The sequence below is a fragment of the Patagioenas fasciata genome, chromosome Z, assembly GCF_037038585.1.
Source record: "Patagioenas fasciata isolate bPatFas1 chromosome Z, bPatFas1.hap1, whole genome shotgun sequence".
Taxonomy (NCBI): Eukaryota; Metazoa; Chordata; class Aves; order Columbiformes; family Columbidae; genus Patagioenas; species Patagioenas fasciata.
In genome coordinates, this window is record NC_092560.1 from 26,040,630 (window position 1) to 26,048,161 (window position 7,532).

The 7,532-nt window shown below is 35.0% G+C and overlaps 1 long non-coding RNA gene across 1 annotated transcript; it reads left to right on the plus strand.

The window, feature by feature from the left end:
• The first annotated feature begins 458 nt into the window (after positions 1-458).
• Positions 459-7,306, plus strand: LOC139826372 (uncharacterized). Its single transcript, XR_011736371.1, has 3 exons — positions 459-630; positions 5,476-5,533; positions 7,120-7,306. It is a non-coding gene; the product is annotated as an uncharacterized lncRNA (long non-coding RNA).
• The last annotated feature ends 226 nt before the right edge of the window (positions 7,307-7,532 follow it).

Here is a 7,532-nt window from a genome sequence, read left to right on the forward strand (position 1 = left end):
CAGTGATAAATTATTTTGAAAGTAGTTTGGGAATTCAAATAAAAGCTGTATAAATATATTTTTTTAAAAGACTAGCATATAATTTTTTTTACACTAAAATACTACACATAGCAGCAGCTAAAGAAATGGTATCTACCTGCATTATTCCTCCTATTGAATATAGTCTATTGTTTCATCTGTCCTAAAACTATTAAGTACTCTGTGGCAGTTGCACACCCCCCTCTTCAATGTGTAAGGTGCATGCACCCTCCCCGACCCGCCTCTTCCCCAACACCTCCCCCCTCTCCTGAAATGGGGCAGTTAACAGCTCCTTTTGTTTAACCCTCTGTCTGTTAGCTAGGAGAGCAGAAGAGGCGCCAGACAGAAAGTTTCTGGGCGCCCACTGCCAGAGAGGGAGGGTACCAAAAGTTTTTGGGCGCCTCTAGCCAGAGTGGGGGAGCAGAGAACCTTCTGGAATGCCCACAGCCAGATCTGATAAGCCTATAAAAATGGGGATCCTGCTGAGGCTTTCTTTTGTGTGGTTCTCTCAGAGCTGCGGGCCAAATGCTGCTGTCGAGAGCCCTCCCCTTAGGCCGGATCGCCACCTAAGGTAACCTCCCGGGACTGGGAGTGCCTCACCGCACCGTGTGGGTGAGTGGTAATCTAACAGTTTCTCACTGCATAAGTGGGTATATTTTGCTTGCCAGATAAGCAAGTGTATTAAATAATTCCTCGCCATTTGGACGGGTGTTTTCCTCACTAGACAAGTGAGTGTATTTTCCTCTTTTTGTGAACTACGTGTGTGCACACTGTGGATCTCCATTATTCTTATTAGCTGCACCCCAATAATTTCCTCAACTGATATTCAAACCTGTATTTCTGTTACCGGAGTGCTGATTGTATAAACCTCGTTTCTTATTGGTTAATTTGCTGCACCTTTTTGACCAGAATAAAAGTTTGGTTTGGACCTTGTTGTCCGCCTAAACTAACCTCAGGGTGCCTCTGTGACATGCTCTATAAACTTTGTACATTAACATAGCTTACTCATGACTGAAATAGGTGTGTAAAGGAGTAAATTACTATGAAAATTAACCTGAAAAGGAACATTTTCTTAAAGAACAGAAGGAAAAATATGGTTATAAAGCTTTATATTTTGAGTTTTGTGACTACTAAAGCAGAGACCAACTGTGTTAAGACAATTAACCCTTGACATCTCAATTATCACATCTAACAACCTGAATACTTATTTCATTATATTTAGTAACATGTAGTTGACAGTTTGCTGTTGATCAGAGATCAAAAGTTCATTCTGCTTGCCTACATCCCTGTAGAATATAATGCATATTAAGATAGATTGTAACTAAGAGTTAACCACTTCATCCTAGGAATCAGGTAAGACAATGAGAGCAAAATCAGAATTTTATCTGTAAATGATCTCTTGAGGTCTGAAGGTCTGAATAGACTGATTTTATACTTTCTTTACAAAAAACAAACTACCAAAAACCCCACAGAAACTGATTTTGGTATTTCTCTTACAATGACATGTAAACTATAATTGAAATAAGGCTAACACACTTTCATTTCTTTCCAAGGCGTGGTAAAATCGTATGTGTGACCCACTTACAACAAGATTCCTACATTAGTACCTGCTGGTGTTAGTGAAAGACTTTACATTTATTTTTGTTGTTTCAAAGGGTGCCTCAGATCATCCCAAATTTCACACACTTTCCTCTCTCTGTAATACATTACCGTAATTCAAACAGTGTGCAACCTGATCTCTTTCTCAAACCTAATCCTTAATTCCATCCTATGACTTTTTATGTCCAGAACAAAATCAAAGTTTATTCAGGTTTGTTTTGGTTTGTTTTTTTAGTTTCAGTATATTCTCCTTGTTGGATCTGCGAAAGATTCAGAAAGGCAATGGATTAATCCTCTGGAATGCTTTTTTTTTTTTCCTCTGAGGATATACAGCTACTTGCCACAACACCAACCTGTTTGTGCTTTCTCCTTTGTCCATAAATGGCAACTATTTTTTCAAACAAATTTCTCTTAAATGCTTATTACCTTGACTTTACTGAAAAGTCTGCTAATCTGGGAAATCCTGGAAAGCTGACACCTGTTCCAGAGCAGGAGGAGATTAAAAAATATCAAGAGAACTGTCTCTTGCAGCTGAAAATACTTTGTAGTAAAAAGATTCCAAGCAGGGTAATAAATTGACTAAGAAAAGGATTAAAAAAACCAAAAAAACAAAAAACAACCAAAAACTTCATTAGTTCTCTATGTGCAGTTCTGTAGTTTGGAGGAAGTAATTTTTTTACTACAAGGATAAACTTTTTTTTTTTTTTTTTGTTTAAGAGTTAAAAGTTTCGACTTGTACTGATACTTGGTGAAGATTTAAAGTTTTTTGCTATCATCAGAAAATTGTCTGAGATTAATTTGCCACCATTATGAAAATTATAGTTCTCTCTTATCTGTAAAACTTCTGATTTACAACAACAGGGGAAATTTAAAACACACTGCTTCATTCTTTAATGGTTTAACCTGTGCCACATAATGTAAGACTCTTCACTTTCCTAAAGCTCTTCTAAAAGACCTGCCTTTCACAGGAAGATTTTGAAACAAAGTTAGGACAAATAATCTCTTGATTGCTTCTGTAGCAGAAGAATTTTGTGGATATAATGAAACAGAAATCAAACAATGAGAGCTCAGAGAACACAGCTCGTAAAGAACATAAATATTTGTGAATAGTAAACATGTCTCCATTTTTTTGCAGTGAGCATAAACATATGAGAATGACATACAGCATTAGATCAAGTGTTCATCTATCCCAGTGGCCTCTGCTTTCTTCTGTCAGAAAGTCTGAAAACAAAGATATTGGAAGTGTAGATAATACCAGTGATTCTTCTCTATATGCTCTTTTAGATTCTGTCAATAAATACTTCTGAGCAAAAATTTGAATTTAGCTTATTGCATTTATGAACTTGCTCTTATCTTTGGACTCCATAACACCGTATGGCTGTGTATTCTACATTTTCATTATATATCGTGTAAAAAAAAAAAGGTGCTTCAGTTTATTATTTTTAAATGTGTTATCTGATAACTTTTTAATAATTTTCTGTGCATTTCTGTGACTCTGCAGACCTTCACTCTAAATCTGGTGTCACCCTTCAATCATCTCAGACTGAAGAGTTTCTCTCTTCATATACAGGATGTTGCATAATTCTGTTCTTGTGGATGAGGAGTTTGTAAAAACCAAGGCACCCCTCTATAACTGGAGCCCAGATTATTTTACATCTTTCTTTGAACATAAGAGTAATCCTTGTCAGCTAATAAGACTATGGATATACTTAGTTATGTGTGGACTAAATGGTAATAACACTGGAAAAAGAATAAATGTTTTTAATAGGTATATATGTTGAGGATTAGAGCTTTATGGTAATTTTTGAATTCTTTAATTGCTGTTCATTTGCATTTTAAGATTCTTTCCATCTTTTTCAGCTCTCATTTAGTGTTCTCTGCGTTGATTCAGGACTAGGAGCTTTGGAAATTAGTAAATCTTAATACATCTAAGTTCACATCTAGATTCAGAAAGTATTTCCCCAAATTTTACAGTAAATTCTAGTAGATTTGTATATTTAAAAAACTGCCATTCTTGCAAAATATTTTCTTTTTAGTATTCTGTTAAACTATATATCCATAGATCATATATTTAGTGTGCATAGTGAGGTTTTAAAAATATTTGTGAAGTTCTCTAATGGGTCTAGAATAGAGATATCGGTATTATTAACCATGCATTGAAATATGATTATTTGTAGTAGTTTAGGAAGAGATTATATGGGCGTAAGATATAGTGAGACAGTCTACTTCTGATAGTTACCTTGCTCAATTATCATAAGACTTTCAAATAATCAAAACTAAAAAGTAGGTATCTGTATCTTTTCATAATGACTAGAATCCTGCAGATTACCTTTTTCATATATCCATCTAGCTATAAATAACCATTTAATTGGTAAGTCTCCAAAACTTGAAATTATAGATGGTTTTGTCTTCTTTTTAATTTTCATTGTTGTTACACCCTACTCATGAACAATTTGCAGAAATCTTTAGCTACAGTTTGTCTCTCTCTGACATATAGCACCCTTCAAAGTACAAAAGGAAACATATTCTGCTTTTATACCTTTATAGTCTTTTGTGTATACACACATTATAAAGGTAAGTTTGAGGCTGCCACCACCTCTACAGAATGTCTTATAACTCTGATAGTGTATCATGCAGGTTTTCTGTATCACTGCTTCTTTTTGAGGTTCATTTTAGTAACATCATTGAAGTTTTGTTCTCGCTTTGGGAGCTAGAAAATGAATGCGGTGGGAAACAGTTCAGTGTAGTTCAGAGAAAATTAATTCCTAGCCAACAGGGAGACATAGAGGGTCAAAATCAGAGGTCTACATAATCTTACTAAGATTTTTATTTGACCAGAGTTAGCCTTAAGGGAGAGAAAACCTAGCACTACTGGAGCAGATAACTCACTCCTTCCTATCTAGATCTGTGACTGTTTGTTAAGATTCCTGATTCTGAAACTAATTTATTGCTGAAAAGAAAAAGATACTTTCTGGCATGACTGGGGTAAGGAATGGAAATTTCTTGATAAATGGAAATTTATTGATAAACAAATACTTCTCCTATGAAGAAAAGCTGAGAGAATGGGGTTGTTCAGCTTGATGAAGAGAAGGCTCTGGGGTAGACCTTATTGCAGCCTTTTGATATAAAAAGACAGCTTGTAAGAAAGAAGGACAAAGACTTTTTACCAAAGCCTGTGGTGGTAGAACAAGGGGAAAGAGTTTTAAACTGAAAGAGAATAGCTTTAGGTTAGACATAAGGAAGATTTTCTTTATGATGAGGGTGGTGAGACACTGGAACAGATTGCCCAGAGAAGATGTGGATTACCCATCACTGGAAGGGTTTCAGGTCAGGTTTAACAGGGCTTTGAGCAAGCCGATCTAGTGAAAGGAGTCCCTGCATGTGGCCTGTGACTTGGGCAAGGTCATCTTCCCTTCCAACGGAAACCATTTCATGATTCTATGTGCTCTTGTTCTTTTGTGGATTGTTGGTTTAGGGATGTGGTTTAGTGCTGGAACTGGTAGTGTTAGGTTAAATGTTGGACTCAATGATCTTGAGGGTCTTTTACCATCTAAACAATTCTGTGATTCTATTCCATTTGGAGATACACTTTAATTAACTCACTTCTGTTTGCTTCTCATTAAAGCACATTTTGTACTCAATCTGTAATTAAGATAAAATAATAGCAAGTAGAGAAATTGGAATCCATGCAGTTAAAAGAAATTTCTTGTACAGAGTTCTTGTATGCTTAGTCTGGATCTTTCTACCTTGCATATGGGTAAAAATTAACTCAGCAGGTGTGGGGGTGGGGGAACAAAAGACATCAAGAACCTCTAAAGAGCAAATTATTTATTTGACCTTTTCTTTTTTTATTACAAGATGGTCCTTGAAGATATTCTCCAGTGTAAAGCTTTGACCAGTATACTGTGAGTTTAAGGTAGGTGAAGAACCATTAGGGGCTTCCTAATATTTAATTTTCCTTCTCTCGACATTCCAAGGTAAAAAAAAAAGTATATATTTATATATGTTCTTTGAAATGCAGAGGGTGCAGAGCAACACCTAGTAAACTTTTCACTGTATATTTCACAAACATACAAGGCAAACTGAGCTTTAATAGGCATAGAAAACTATTTGTCAACAGCCTTCAAAATAGTAAATATATAGTAAAAGTCATGTACCAGAATACCAAGAAGCACCTACTTTCATAGCCTGCCTACAAATATAGAAAGAGAACTTGATGCATACTGCTGAAAACAGTTGATTCCCAAATCCAAAGACACGGCTTGATTACAGTGGCATGCCTCCTTGTAAACACTAACAGTAGAGATAAAATGTGCCATTTAGTCTTCTCTAAAAATGTTATTTTAAGATCCACAATAACATGTCTAAATGAATATACAACAAAAATAAATTTTCTTTATCTCTTTGCTATGTTGTATTTTTTAAAATTTATATTTTTTGTTGCTGTTATTTGGGGGGTTTTTGTTGTTGATTTTGTTTTGCTTGGGGGAACGAGGTTAGCGGGGGTTTTGATTTGATTTTGTGAAAATGAAGTCTTTACAAAGCATGTTTTGCCAGACATCTTTGCTTATCTAGATAAATCCTATTTCTTGGCATGTTTACAATTAATTGGAGAAACAGAAGAATGAGATAGATTTCTGCTCTCTAGTGTAAGGATGAATATTGACACTGATCTATGGCATTCACCTGGGATGAACTATAAGATACTTCTCTAGAATGACAAATTATATATCTGCACTGTCATTTCTAACAGAACCAATTAATTCTTGTCTTTTCAGGGGTAGTAGTAAAAGAAAAATGTGCTTAAAATATATGTTTTATATTTTTGGCTGGTAAAACTAAATTCGAAAGAGAAGTGAGACAGAGGCAAACCATTGAATCTTTCAAGTTGTAATAAAGGACTACACAAGATAGAAATGTTACCAATATATTCAAAGTAGTAAAAACTATGATGTAGCTGTTGGATCAGTTATGATTGATGACTTTAATTTTTTTTTTTTGTCTTAAAACTTGATAATGTAATTTTTTAAGTTGATAAACATTTGGGAGAGGTAGCAAAAATGAAAATATTTTTTCCCTATATCTCTTGAAAATATATAAGGAACACGTAAGGACAGAGCTGCCACAATAAAGTGAAGGATAGGAGTAATAGTCATAAATTAGTCTTCCTCTTCCCTTTAAAACCTGGCTGGGGAAAAGTTTTCTATCCAGCTACTAACAGCCATATTCTTCTCACAATTCAATGGTCAGAATGAAATGCATTTCATTTTCCAAACTGCCATGGGAACAGTTATTTTTTTAAGAACTATTGAAGTTTACCCACTACACAGTAAATCAATGATCTCTGGTTTGTTAAGGTTGCATTTATTGCAATTATATCTTTATTTGATTGTGTTACTCTCTTTTATTACATAATCTTCATGTAGGAGAAGACTAATATGATGCACCTTCATGGAAGAAAAGATCATCCATATATTACACTAATATTTCATTTTCTCTCAGGAGAATGGTCATGGATTTTTACCACACTTCCATGTAATAGGCATTTTCATCACACAGCAACACAATGATTGTCGTCTGTGTAAGTCACAGTTGTTGTGTCATACTGTGTCTTAAGACGTAGAAGTTTGGAAAGCCTCTCCACTGACCTCATCCCAAGGGTAAGGGAAAATTACCTGACTCTGATAGATAACCTGATCTGTTAATTATGCCTAATATTATGGATTGGTGCTTAGTATCTGAGCTAACTATTTAATGAAGTCTGCCAGTGTCAGCAAAAAAAAGTGTTTTAATGAGAATTTTACTCATCATGAAGGGTACCAGATTCACAGTGGAAGTGACTGAATTTAACTAATTTTCCACAGCACAGGTACAACGTGGATAGCAGAAGTCTAAGTATTTTGTCCATGCTGTCT